The following is a 14854-nucleotide window of genomic DNA, read 5'->3' on the forward strand; positions in this document are numbered from 1 at the left end:
AAGTCTTTGGAGAATATTCAGGCTCCAAAAATTTACCTTTGGCTAATTACAATATTCACAAGATAAATTAATGTTACCTCTGCTTCTCCATTCCAGAGCTATGCTACATTTCATGTAGACATAAATGAGCTAGTCTAGCTACCAAATACCTTCAGTAGAGCACAAGCAGCATGGGCTTCAGCTGCAACAAAACTCCATGTCATCAAACTACTTCGCTTTTAGTACTTGATCTAAATAGTTGTTCATTCTCCTTGTATTGTGTTGTGGATATGCTCTGATGTTCAGGTTCCAAGGCATAGTAAACTAAGGAAGATATCCAGCACAACAGGACAGGACTCCACAATTGACTCTGCAAAATTTTTACATTATTTGATATCAGGGATTTTTTTTTTTTTTAATATATTCAATTGTAATCAGAGGTGAGAAGCATGTGGAAATCTGTACAAGCATTTTTGTGATCCTGCATGTGTGGTATGATTATTTTTTTTAGCAAATAATGATTACTTCACCATTTACACTAAATTATGTCTATTTAAAGTGGATTTCAATGAGAATCTTAAACCTTTTTTCTGCCTTCTAAATGCAGATTGTTCTTTGGGGTATCTATTCTCTGTCATTTAGACAAGCAGCATACAAACTGAAGTTTCAGTTTGCTGTATGAGTGAAATGAGTCCCATTTTAGGCTACTTACAGCCTGTAATAAATGAAGGAAATACTGTTATTAGAATTGATAATGGTTTAATCTATAAAGTCTAGATTAAATCAAAATCTATATGCCTTGCTTCAGATTACAAGTTACAGACAAACAGTCTGACGTTATCCCCTGTGGACAGGGGACATTACAAATGTTTTGCATAGTCACATTCTGGCACTGCTGGAAGACTGGGCAGACCATAGATCTCATTCGGTTGCCATGTTCCTGGAGAGAGAAAAATAATTCTCTGAAATGTCAGCTTTGAATTTCCAAAAGTTGAATAGATGGTATTTCAGATTAATTTAAATGTATTTCAGATTACTTTGTTTCCTTAATTATCTCCAGATAACTATGGTCTTAATCATTGTCCGCGTACTCAATCATATATTACAGCATAAGTGCATTAAAAATATATAATATTATTGCTTTAATTTATTGTAGTTACCAAACATGTTGATTCAAGACATAACTGCTTAGGTATAACACTTTTGATCCAATGTAAAACTTCTCTAGTGAAGCATCTTTTTCCATAACCTTACGGAAATCCTGTGGCTTGTTGTGACTTGCCTTCAGAACTATCTTCCCAAGTTAACTTGACACATAAACTTGGCTTCATTAACTCAAGCAGAAGAAAATTTTATTATTTCTTGCTGTCAACCTTATGGTTTAATGACAGAGATGGGGGAGTATTTTCCCTATATATTCATACAGGGATGGACTTCAGCACTAAGGGACTGCAAATTATGATAATATACTTAGCACTTAAATGGCAACTTGTGTTTTCAAAACTAATAAACGAACTTTATTTCTCCTAGTGCCACAGTAAAGTAACTATTAGCAACCTTTTTTTACAATGAGAAAAAATGCTTTGTAGAAAGCTAAAGAGCTTGATGATGTTACCGAAAAGCTCGGAATGAAGAACTTATCAACACCAATTTAGTGTAGATAAGCAGACACTTCTTTATTGACGGCCGGGTGCGCGGGCGAGTCCTCTCACGAACCACGTACACCTGTCACCAAAACAATACACCTTATATTAAGACTTATTGATACATATTCATTAGATTTCCAAGAAAAGTTATACATATTCATTAAACTTCCGGGAAATCATTAGCATATGTAAATGTCCTTTACGCAGGCGCAGTGAAGGTCTCTCCGAGGCGTGGTAAGTCTTGGAGGCGGGTAGCTTTTGACCAGGAGGTGTGTTTTGGTATTATAATGAAGCAAAGTTCGTCTAGAGTTTATGATTTCTTCATCGATGTTATGGCAACAGGTGTAATCCATCCTTTTTGACAGTAGCTATGCGGTTATCTCTAACGGCTCTAGCCAGGGACCTTCCAGGAGCCTTGTACTGCACATTCTATCTTTGGGGATCGGCCGCTGCGTTCCAAACAGGCCGTTGTCAGGTAACGTACTGACAACTCTTACACCACCCTGTTGTCAGGTATTTCTTTATCCTGTTCTCTAAGTTCTAAATGTTCCTACTAGATGATTTTAGCCAATTTCTCTGGCCTTGATATGGGGCTATACAGGGGATTTCACAGCAGACACTGGTTGGTGGTTAAATATATAAAATACAACCTACATATGATTTTGCTAAAATATTAAAACTAAATATGATTAATTCTAACTAATAACAAATTAATAACAAATCAGTAACATTTCCCCCCTTTGAAAGTGTTGAAAATTATTTCAATACTTTCACATCATCTATCTAATATTTATTTATTATTATTCTGAGAGTCAATATTTGTTTCGGCATATACTGGTGGTGGACTGCATTCTGGTGGAACAATTGGAACTTTTCTCATGATCATGCAATTTACTGTAATTCTATTGGTAAATTGTTTCTTCAGACATTTTTTTCAGGAATGCTAATCAATTGTTTTGTTTCTACTTGTCTTTTGTTCCTGATTATCAAATCAGTCTAGGTTTCTACTATCATTATCTGCTGAACTAATATAAAAAGAACAAACACAAACAGATATGAAAAATTAGACATGTTTCAGAGTCAGTTTTAAAGTTTTTGGATCCCGGCTAATAATTTTTCATGGAGTAGGTGTTTTCTTCACTTGAATGTAGTGTATCCAAACATCTGATTTTGTAATTCTAATAGCTGTGAAGGTGGTTAACAGTATCTGGAAGGGTCTTTTTCAATGTTCCTGCAGGGTTCGGAAGTCCACGTTTTCACATAGACATAGTCTCCTGGTTGTAAGTTATGCACCGGAACTTCCAGGGATAATGGTCTATTCTATACCACTGCTCTTCGAATTGCAGTCAAAGTTTTTTCTAAGGAAAGCAAATAGTTATACACATCTTGTTTTCCTTTTACCTGCATGTTCGGGTTTGGTTCTGGAGATTCATAAGGTTTTCCATATAATAATTCATAAGGACTGACTGAGGTTCCACTCTTTGGCTGTATTCTAATTCATAATAATGCCAATGGAAGTGTTTGAGGCCTTTTTAAATTAGTCTCTTGACAAATTTTGCTTATTTGTTTTTTAAAGGTTTGATTCATTCTTTCTATTTTCCCACTGGATTGTGGTCTCCATGGGGTATGCAAATCTCATGTGATACCTAGAATTTTGTTAACATTTTGGATCACTTCTTCAACAAAGTGTGGACCTCTGTCAGAAGAAATTCCAATAGGAACTCTAAACCTTGGAATTATTTCTCGTAGTAACCATTTTACTACTTTCTTTGTTTGTGTGGAACGACAGGGAAAAGCTTCTGGCCATCCTGTAAAAGTATCAACTTCGACCAGGATGTACCGATACCCATTCTGTCTAGGTAGTTCTGAAAAATCTACTTGCCAATAATCTCCAGGCTCTGTACTAGATTTTATTCGACCCCTTTGAACTTTTTTCCTGATTGTTGGATTATTTTTCAAACATACTTCACATTTTGCAGTTATTTTTTTTTAGCTATTCTTAACATTCTGAGTGATACCACTTGTTTTTTTGTAAGGAAGTTACTAAGGCTTCTGTTTTCCAGTGACACTCCTGATGCTTTGTTTGAATTATTTCTCTCATCAAAAAGGGTGGAACTACTACCTGTCCTTTAGGTGTTACCCACCATCTGGCTAGGTTTTTCTTAGCATTTAATAATTGACCTAGCTTATCATTTTCCTCTGAGTATTTTCGTTTTTTTCTAGGGAGAGTTACTGTTTTGGAGGGAATTAATGCTATTTGCAATGTTCGTTTTTCTGTTACCTTTCTTGCCGTTTGGTCGGTTAAATTATTTCCAGTGATTTTCTTTGTGTTTCTAATTTGATGTGCTTTACAGTGTATGATTGTTACCTGATCTGGTTTCTGAACTGTTTGTAATAATTGTAAAATTTCATCTTGGTGTTTAATATTTGATCCCTGGGAGGACAATAATCTTCTTTCTTTCCACAATGCTGCATGGACATGTACCACTCCAAAAGCATACTTTGAATCTGTCCAAATATTTACTTTCTTCTCTTCACTTAGTTCTAAAGCTCGAATCAAAGTAATAAGTTCTGCTTTCTGAGCTGAGGTGGTACTTGGCAATGCTTCTGTTTCTATAACTGTGGTGTCTGTTGTTACCGCATATCTAGCGTATCGAACTTCTTGCTCTACAAAGCTGCTACCATTTGTATACAGTTCCCAGTCCGGTCGCTCCAATGGTACATCCTTCAAATCTTCACGACTGGAATAAACATACTTAATAGCAGCCAGGCAATCATGTTCCAATTGTCTTCCTTCCTGTATGGAACTTAAAAACACAGCTGGATTTGCCAGGTTAGTTGCTTTTAAAATTACATCATCTTGTTAAGTTAATATTACTTGGTACTTCATCATTCTGCTCGGATATAGCTAGTGTCCCCCCTTTTGTTCTAGAACAGTTTTCACCATGTGTGGGACATAGACTGTTATTGTTTTTCCCAAAGTCAATTTCCGAGGTTCTTGTATAATCATCACTGTTGCAGCCACTGCTCTAAGACAATTTGGTCACCCTTTACTCACTGTGTCCAGTTGTTTGGAGAAGTAGCTGATTGGTCGTTTCCAGTTCCTCATCTTCTGGGTTAACACACCAAGAGCCAGGTGTTGTCTTTCATGAACAAACAGCTGTATGTAGGTAGATCTTTCTTCTGTAGCAATCAATATGTCATCCACATATTGTAGAAGTAAATGTTCAGGCCTTGGTTTGTCCTGTTTCCAGATTTCAAGCTCTTTTGCCAGCTGATTTCCAAAAATTGTCGGGCTATTTTTAAATCCTTGGGGTAGTCTTGTCCATGTCAGCTGTATCTTTCACCCAGTTTGTGGATTTTTTCATTCGAAAGCAAACAACTTTCTGCTTTCCTTCTCCAAGGGTATGTAAAAGAAAGCATCCTTTAAATCAAACACTGTAAACCACTGATGAGTCTCCTTTAATACTGTTAGCAATGTATAAAGATTTGCAACCACAGGCTATATGTCTTTGGCTATTTGATTCACTGCTCTCAAATCTTGTACTAACTTGTATTCTCCCGAGGGTTTTCTAATTGGTAAAATAGGAGTATTATATTCAGATTCACATTCTTTCAAAATTTTATACTTCAAAAATTTGTCAATCAATTTCTTTAACTCTTGTTTAACTTCTGGTTTAATTGGGTATTGTTTAATTTTTACTGTTCTTGCATCTTTTTTTTTTTTTTTAGATCTCTTTTTTTTACAGGTGCTGTTAATTTTGATTTACCAGGAATATCTGTTTCTCACACTGTAGGGATCACTGCAAAATCCACCTCTGGTGGAATTTCTTGCTCCTCCACTTTTTCTTGTATCATTAAGATTTCTCTTGTTTTTGACTTAGGTATCTTCAAAAAGAGTTCTCCTTCCTCAAAAACAATTTGTGCATTTAATTTAGATAACAAATCCCTTCCTAACAAGGGTATCGGGCATTCTGGTACATACAAAAATTCATGTGTAATTATTTTATTTCCAAATTTCAAATCCAGAGGTTGCAGGAATGGTCTGTTTTCTTCTTTCTCTGTTGCTCTTACTATGTTTGCCGTTTTTGTTCCAATTTTTCCTTTACAAGTATTTAATACCGAAAATGTCGTTCCTGTATCTATTAAAAATTTGACTTCTTTTTCTCTCAGCTTAATTATAACCAGAGGCTCAGATGGGTTCCCCTCCGGTCCCCTTCATTCATCCAAAACTATCATTCTGGCTACCTTCTTTTGAATATTTCCTCTTGAACACTGCACATTTTTAAGACAATCTTTTCTCCAATGTCCTTCCTCCCGACACAAAACACACTGATTCACTCCTAAGGGGGTGTTAAAATTCTGATTGCTAAAATTCATAAATTCTCTCCGTCCACTGCCACCTCGTCTTCTGTCTGTTGTTCCTGTCATTACGGCCAGTAATCTATTTTCTCTGATTTTCCTTTCCTCTTTTTCCCTGTTATTATATACTTTTCATGTTGTCTCCAACATTTTATTCAAACTCCTTGAATCCTCTCCCTCCAGCTTCTGAAGTTTCTTTCTTATGTCTGGTGCCGACTGCCCCATAAAAATCAAAGCCAACTGTATCTGAGCCGCCTCTGTTTCTATTCTTAAATCAGTATATTTTCTGGCAGCTTCCTTCAATCTTTCCAGAAACGCTGAGGGAGATTCATTCTTATCTTGTCTCACCTCATATAATTTAGACCAATTCAGAGATAGCATGTTTAACTCCATATAAAATCTATTTCTGATACCGACTCAGCCTTTCTTTATGTTCCACGTTATTTGGATCCCACTGCGGATCCCCAGACAGAAAATTCTGTTCTAATGTTCCACCTATTGTCCCACTCAATACTGCCACTTCTGCCTGTGCTTTGCCAGTTTTTAGTACCATCTGCTTTTCTGTATCATCCAATAAATTATCCAAGATCACCTGTAAATCACTCCAGTCTGGATTCTGCGTTTTAATTATAGTATCCACTACTCTGCCAACTCTCTCAAGATCTTCTCTATATATTCCAGCTGCCTGCTTCCAAGCCATCAAGTCCACAACCGAAAAGGGCACCTTTACATACACTGGTCCATTGTTACCAACTCCCTGCTTCAAGGGAGCTATTGTTTGTGTCTGCTGTCGGGTCCTTCGAGAAATGGGGGTATGAATCACAACTTCAGATGGTCCTTCCTCTGCATCTTCTATTCCACTGTTTTCTGGTTCTTCCATCTGTTCCCTATGCTCTCACCTCCAATTCCTTCCTCTCCTGGGAGGGGATATATTCAACTCTGGCCTTTCATCCTCTTTGGGGGCAATATCACATGCCAGACAACATTTCTTCTCTTTCTTATTATCAAAAGTTATAGCCATTACCAAATTGTCCCTACTAACTAGCTTGCACTCATTCTGCCAATCTCGTCTCTGCCTTAAGTAAAAAAAATAAATCTACATAAGGTACTTCACTCCATTTCCCCTCTCTTCTACAAAACAACATTAACTGCAGAATGGTGTTATAATTCAGTGTCCCATTCACGGGCTACCTTTCCTGATCCTCTAATGTATACAGAGGCCACCAATGATTACAATATTCAATCATTTGATTTTTACGTAAATCATCATATAATTCACCTTAATGTGCCAACAAACATCCCAACGGAGATGTTTTCGGTATCTTTCCATCAGTGGACAATTTTCCCATACTCTTACTCTTAAATAATTTCGCAAATGCCATTATGTTTATACCCAATACTAAATATCTATTAAATATATAACAAATATCAAAAATCAATAATCAATTGTCAGATGTTAAATACCAAACCAAATACCAAATGCCAAATATCAAATACAAAGTTTCAAATACCAAATACATATATCAAACACCAGATATTAAATAAATACAAATAACAATTGTTGCCAGGTAATGGAGTCCACCTACTTGCCTAGGGCACGGACAAAGCCGACTTCCCTAAGCAAGAGTCATAACCAATATCCCCTGGCAAGATTATTAACCAACAAATATATTCACACTTTATAACTTCCAACTTCAATAAGAAACACTACAATCGTTGCCAAGACTCACTTCATGCTCAGTTGCACATCCCACACTTAAAACACTCACGATACTTCCAAGTACACAATATATCTCACTTTTTTCCTTTTTTTTTCCTTTTTTTTCTCTTTTTTTTTCTTTTTTTTTTTTTCTTTCCTTTTTCTCTCTTTTTTTTTTTTTTTTTTTTTTTTTTTTTTTCCTGTTCCTTTTTCTTCTTCTAGAATTTGGGACTCAAACCCAAAATTTCCAAAATGCTTTTGAAGCTGGGACTCTAACCCAGAATCCTCAAAAGCTGTGGGACTCCTTCCCACTTCCAAATTGTCCAACCCAGCAATAGCTTTCGCTTATGTCTTACGGGCAGACGCCTAGGCTTCCACTTCCTTCAGGATCCTTTTGTCCAACCTTGCGCAGCTTTCGCCGCGTCTGACAGGCAGACGATACCGGTGGGACTCTAACCCACTCAGGGGACTCCAACCCACTCAGGGGACTCCAACCCCAAACAATACCGGTGGGACTCTAACCCACTCAGGGGACTCCAACCCCAAACAATACCGGTGGGACTCTAACCCACTCAGGGGACTCCAACCCCACACAATACCGGTGGGACTCTAACCCACTATCCTTAATATTTAAAAGAAGTGTCTTACCAAAATCCAGGGGACGTCGCAAAGAGCCTTATGGATCGGGGATCGATGGGTATCCCCGAGAAATCCTCGGTGCCGGCAGGAACCGATCGGTCCCCGACTCCTCCGGTCTCTCTCAGCGAGGTCCCATCTGGGTCCCCAAAACTGTTACCGAAAAGCTCGGAATGAAGAACTTATCAACACCAATTTAGTGTAGATAAGCAGACACTTCTTTATTGACGGCCGGGTGCGCGGGCGAGTCCTCTCACGAACCACGCACACCTGTCACCAAAACAATACACCTTATATTAAGACTTATTGATACATATTCATTAGATTTCCAAGAAAAGTTATACATATTCATTAAACTTCCGGGAAATTATTAGCATATGTAAATGTCCTTTACGCAGGCGCAGTGAAGGTCTCTCCGAGGCATGGTAAGTCTTGGAGGCGGGTAGCTTTTGACCAGGAGGTGTGTTTTGGTATTATAATGAAGCAAAGTTCGTCTAGAGTTTATGATTTCTTCATCGATGTTATGGCAACAGGTGCAATCCATCCTTTTTGACAGTAGCTATGCGGTTATCTCTAACGGCTCTAGCCAGGGACCTTCCAGGAGCCTTGTACTGCACATTCTATCTTTGGGGATCGGCCGCTGCGTTCCAAACAGGCCGTTGTCAGGTAACGTACTGACAACTCTTACACCACCCTGTTGTCAGGTATTTCTTTATCCTGTTCTCTAAGTTCTAAATGTTCCTACTAGATGATTTTAGCCAATTTCTCTGGCCTTGATACAGGGCTATACAGGGGATTTCACAGCAGACACTGGTTGGTGGTTAAATATATAAAATACAACCTACATATGATTTTGCTAAAATATTAAAACTAAATATGATTAATTCTAACTAATAACAAATTAATAACAAATCATTAACAATGAGGTCACATGATGTATACATAAGGCTTCCCAGCTGTAATCAATTGTCTGTTTTACGACCATCGTTGAAGATACGCATTAGCAACCTAAGTAAGTTCCATTAAACAGTAAAATTTGAAAACATCTGAAAAACATGAGGGTTGCAGTATTCTACATTTCTGGCTCTAAATGACTGTTTCGGGCAGATGTATCTGGGTTAATAATAATTATTTCTACTGAAATTTCAGCTCTTTGCACTATAGTGGCTGCTAAAATGAAATTGCCTCTTAGTCAATCTTTACTGGAAATGTTTGTATGAAGGCTGTATATATCCTCTTCTCATGTATTGTATGATTTTTACATGGATTCAGTGGAATTCATATGTTTGAGAATATCCATACTCTTCCTCATTCTTAAAAGGTTTCTTAAAGGCCTCCCATAGACTTCTGAGAATTTGACATTCTCATGAATGTACAAATCAATTACATATCAGATGAGAAACAAAGAAGTAAAAATAAAGCTAAACCCTAAGTTAAAGTTTTCTTTTTCTTATATTTTTCTAAGATCAAATTTTGCTATGTACACAAATTGCCATTTTATCTCTGGAGAATGCAGAATGCTTTTTCATAGCATCTTAGATTATTTTCTTTTACTTTCTTTTCTTTTCAGGCAAACTGAACATGAGTGAGCAGAGAAAGCCAACATGGTAAGGGGAATCTATTTGCTGTCCTCAACTGTATAATGGGAATTTATACAGAAAACAAAACCAGACTCTTCTCAGAGGTGTTCAACAAAAGACTACAAATTACAGCAAGAGAAATTCTGACTGGATACAAGGAGGAAAAAAAACAAAACACAAAAACAATTTACAAGTATAACCAAAAGCACTGCAAATGAGACCTTGACTGCATCTGCCCAGCTCTGACTAGGTTAATCCAGTATGAGCCGGAAATCGAAGAAGTACAGATGAACCTTGTTATGCAACTGCTGCTAGTTTCACACTTTTTGTAACATTTTGGGGGCAGGAGACCAGAGGGTGACAGAATCCCTAGGGAAAATCAGTAATTGGTCTTAGATAAGGAGAAAGTCAAAGAGATTGGCCTGGGGCTGTGTGATTAGCAAGGCCATTGACAGTTTATGCTTGCAACCTAATTTAGAAAGCAATAAATAATTAAGACTATAGTCCCTAGTGACTGGGAAGAGAGGGAAACACCACGAAAGGATGTCTGGACACATAAAAGGCAGAGCCTGAAGTGGAACGGTTACGAGTTAGGACCAAGCTGCCAGCCAGGACCCCACGCATTACGTGGTCAGAGTGCATGCCCGTTCCCCCTGGTTCGTGGTGCAGGTCCATGCTGACTGGCCCAGAGGAGCTGGGATCTGATTTGTGAGTGTGTGATATGAGTGCATGTGGCAGAACAGAAATCTTGGAACAGAAATCATTGCTCAGCTGCTCCATCCATCCTGTTAATAGGAAAGTTAATAAATTTTGGATTACATGAGATGTATGGCTCTGTTTGTGTGGTTACCCCACCCAATTCCCCTGTAACACCATCCTTGGAGATTTTAAAAACTCAGCTCGAGCAACTTGACCTAATGTCAGGATTGGCTCTGCTTTAAGCAGGGTTTCAGAACAGATAGTCTCCAGAAGTCTATTCCAACCTAAAGGTTTCTGTGATGTCATGACTACAACTTACAGCTAAAACTTCAAGAAGTTGGTGTTTCATGATTTCTTAAAATATTTGGCTTTTTTTGTTATTGCAGCAACAGAAACTACAATTTACAAATGTCAAAATCCTATGATATATGGGTACATGATGACCATGTACCATCACATTCTATGACTGTCATATCCTATGATGTATATAGTTAAAAATACAAAAGAATTATTAGTTTCTGTAAGTGTTGAAATGTTATTCACCGAGGAAGATAAAAAAATACTAAAATTCATGTAATTTATATGAAATCAGTTTAACCCTCAACAAAATATTTTTTGCATACCTTGGATCCCAGGTTAGTAGATAAATAAGAATCACAAAAGAAATGTCAGTAAATGGCCAAATGGCCAAATTCCTCTCCCAGACTAGTAAGTCACTTAGTGCAATTTGAAGAAGAATCAGAGATCAGTATTTGAAGAGTGCTTTTCAGGAGTACTGTTAATATTTTACGATATTACGTTTGCCTTTTATGAAGCCAAGAGTTTTGCTGCCTTACCTGAGTTTTCCTGCACAGCAACCTCTCCAGATTTCGTCTTCTGTAATATGTCTCTGATCATCCACACTGGACTCTTTCACAAGACATTGATTGGAAATGTAGGTTCACGTACCATGCAGGACATGGAGAGTGGATCCAGCACATCCTGTATGTCAGACAAACTGCACATAAACTGCTGACAGAATCTGATACATTCCACATGTGTCGGACTTAGTGCTTATATACAAGTGACAGGTGCTCAGTGAGTCCAGAGAAATCTGAGCCTGGGATGCAGAGTCAACACAGGTCTATGAATGGCTGTTCATCTAAGATTTTTGGTAATTTTGTAGCACCATCAGAGAAACTGCCCCAATCTGGAGTGTCTGGCTTTCCCAACAAATTATGTCTTTTTTTTTTTTTTTTTTTTTTTTTTTTCTGCTCAGACAAAATTTCCAGGTGGAACAATAAAGGGACTATCTGAAGACAACTGGTTGCACATCTCTAATCTCCTGCTTATTTCATATTCTTGGAGTGAGTAAAGGGTCAGTGTATGTATTCCCCCTGATAACTTGAAAATAACATGGTTCCTGGGACATAAACAGTTCAATTGAGTACTGCTCCAGGCACTACCATATGATCTGTTCCAGAGCTTCCAGTTGTTCATGAATTTTGCTGAATTTTGATATGGAGCTTGGATGAAGGCCTGTGCATCCATTACACAGTCTTTGATGTTCTTTATCAATGAATCCTTCTGAGTGTTTTTAGACAAATTTTGACTTGGTTGGTGGATCATCTAGAGTAACTTCTTCAGTGAAAGGAGCTCTAAAGCAATGAAGAAATGCAACAGTCATGCAGTTATTCTTTGTGGTTTGTTTTTATTTCACCTAAACTTGCTACCATGCTTCAAACTTTGCTTCAGAACGTAACAAGTAGCCCTCTTTCTTTGTTTTATTTATATAAAATAGTGAGTTAAAAGACAGTAAATATCTGGCAAGGAAAAAGAACTAGGAAAGGGAAAATAGGTGATTACTCCTCTTTTTTGATTATAACTCATCAGAAGATAAAGCAAGCCATAAAAACTAGGAAATAAGAGTAATATGGATGATATAATTTTGTTAGGCCAATCTCTCTCTCTGTGAGCTGATCAGGAAACACTTCAGGAGCACTGTCCAGAAACTTCCATGAATGACAATAAAAAAGAATCTGAAAGATCATCTGTGCAGATCAGGGGAATTTTTTTAGTAACTATTTGCCACATTGCACCTCCTGCAGTGACAGTATGGTGCAAAAAAAAGTCATATACCGGTGTCTGATGTAAGAATATTTCCAAATAGCCTATGAACCACTTACAAGATAAGCTTGTGGGACACTGTGGAATACCTTTAATGGAACCATGATGAGGGAAGGGATTTAAAGGAAATTTCAAAGTGATTTATGCCTAATGAGTCTTGATGAGAATGAAGTTTTTATAAATGAAGCAAAAGGCTTGTGGGATGATAAAGCATGACAACTGGTAACGGAAATTTAAAAATTTCATACCAAACACAGTATATAGTTGTACGATAGATTATGTATATATTGTTTCCTTCATCTTTAAAAGAAAGAGGATAGGAGACATGCATTTTAGAGGGAAATGTTGACTTAGTGTTGCTTTGAAGTTTCTTACTTTCAAATGTTAATCTTAACTTTGACCTTCCTATCACTCAATATGTTTTGCTTATTATGTTTTGTTCAGATTCCTATGGGCTTTTTATGGTACTCAGTTGTTTTACTAAAAATGCTAGCTTCCCACACTACCCTCCCCTACAATTTAGGTTAAGATAGGATTGTGTTTCTGTCATGGTTTAACCCCAGCCAGCAACAAAGCACCACAATTTTGCATTAAAGATTCCATTAGGTGATTACATTTTCCAAAATCCCAGAAGTCAAATTTGCTTCCACCACCAGTCAGCTAAGGAAATATGAATAACTACGGATCCAAAATCCAAAGGGGAAGTGACTGGTTAGAAAACAAGACTTACCTTAGACTCTGTTAATATTTAGCAAAGCAAGATGTCACGTAGCTGTGTGGAAGTTTTCAAGCGAACAACCTGAGTCAATATTAAAGATCTTAACTGAAGTCTATTTTAAACAGTCTCTATTGTTCAGTCAGCTGCTTTACAGAAAAATTACCAATTTCTAGTCCTAATTATGCCCAAGTACTGACAACACTGCTGCCTGTGAGATAAAAGTGTCTTGTTATTAGAAGATCTATCCACTGTAAATGATTTAATTTTCTGCTCCTGAAATCATCTTAAATTATGTTGTTCGTAAGAAAGTGACTGCAGACAGAGGGTTATTATTTCGACAAGCCTCTATGAATGAAAATTCAATGGCCAGACTCTCATTTGTCTGCCTAAAAATGCCGTTATATTTTAGGTTCACTTCATTTTGGAAAGTTTGATGGTAACAAAGGAAGACAGTCTTCACTGGAGCTTGTCTTTTGTGGGGAGGTCCAACTTCCATCTCCCTCATCTAGCCTAACAGAGAAAAATGTTAAATCCTGCTGAACAATGACAATATTGGGCTTCCTTGCAGAGACACTTTAAATAGGGTGTTCACAAATTTTTAATGGAAGTGCCTTATGTCTGACCGATGTTCAACTGCTTTTCAAGCTGCTGGCAGGCCCTTCACCAACATATATCTGCTTTTGGCTCCTATGTGTTCCTTTTCTGTTGTGGCAAGGAAACATTTAGGAAAGGCTTAGCTTGTGGTTGGTTCTGCAGTGCTGAGTGCAGAACTCAGCTTTGCAGAAAAGGACATCTCTGGAAGCAGAGGAGGTGCTTTCAAAAAGAGTTTGCTAGGTTGTGTGTGGAGAAGCAGTAGCGAACGTTTCTCCACTGGTGAAAAACATGGCCCTGCAAAGGAATGGTATTGGGAAAAGATAGTTGAAAGTGGAGCTGTGCAGGCAGCAGTTAGGAAACATGACTTCTATACCTTTTGTTATATAAAACATACATGCTAAGTTTTGAGCTAGTGTTACAGCTAGAAACTAACCTGGAGACTACTTCTTCCCAGATCCGCTTCGTGTGTGCTTGGTCTATGTGTGATGGGCTACCATTTTTCTGCTAAAGGAAAAGAAGAAAAGATACCAAGTGCTCCTCAAATGCTTGTCACCGAACACTTTCAAATGTGATTTATTAGAGAGAGTAAAGAAATTAGGAAATTATAACCTACTTTTCATGTCTTACACAAAAAAGGATAATTTGGAAAGCTTGGATGAAATTAATACTTATGACATACATTATGTGCCAGCATATATTTAGGCAGAAGTAGTACATGTGAAATAGCAATAACCTTTGGCTGCGTTTAATATGCTCAACCAGTTAAACATACTCAACCAGTTAAACATATTAGAAAGGATTATAACTAACAATTCAATTTCTGGGCATCTTCAAA

The 14854-nt window shown here is 37.5% G+C and overlaps 1 long non-coding RNA gene across 1 annotated transcript in view; it reads left to right on the forward strand.

The window, feature by feature from the left end:
• LOC115340684 overlaps positions 1–14310 on the forward strand; it is a 57792-nt gene extending 43482 nt beyond the window's left edge. The window contains exons 6-7 of the long non-coding RNA XR_003923128.2: positions 9893–9929; positions 11860–14310. This is a non-coding gene — a long non-coding RNA (uncharacterized LOC115340684). The remainder of the gene's footprint in view (positions 1–9892; positions 9930–11859) is intronic.
• Positions 14311–14854: the final 544 nt, after the last annotated feature.

The sequence above is a fragment of the Aquila chrysaetos genome, chromosome 4 (assembly GCF_900496995.4).
Source record: "Aquila chrysaetos chrysaetos chromosome 4, bAquChr1.4, whole genome shotgun sequence".
Classification (NCBI taxonomy): Eukaryota; Metazoa; Chordata; class Aves; order Accipitriformes; family Accipitridae; genus Aquila; species Aquila chrysaetos.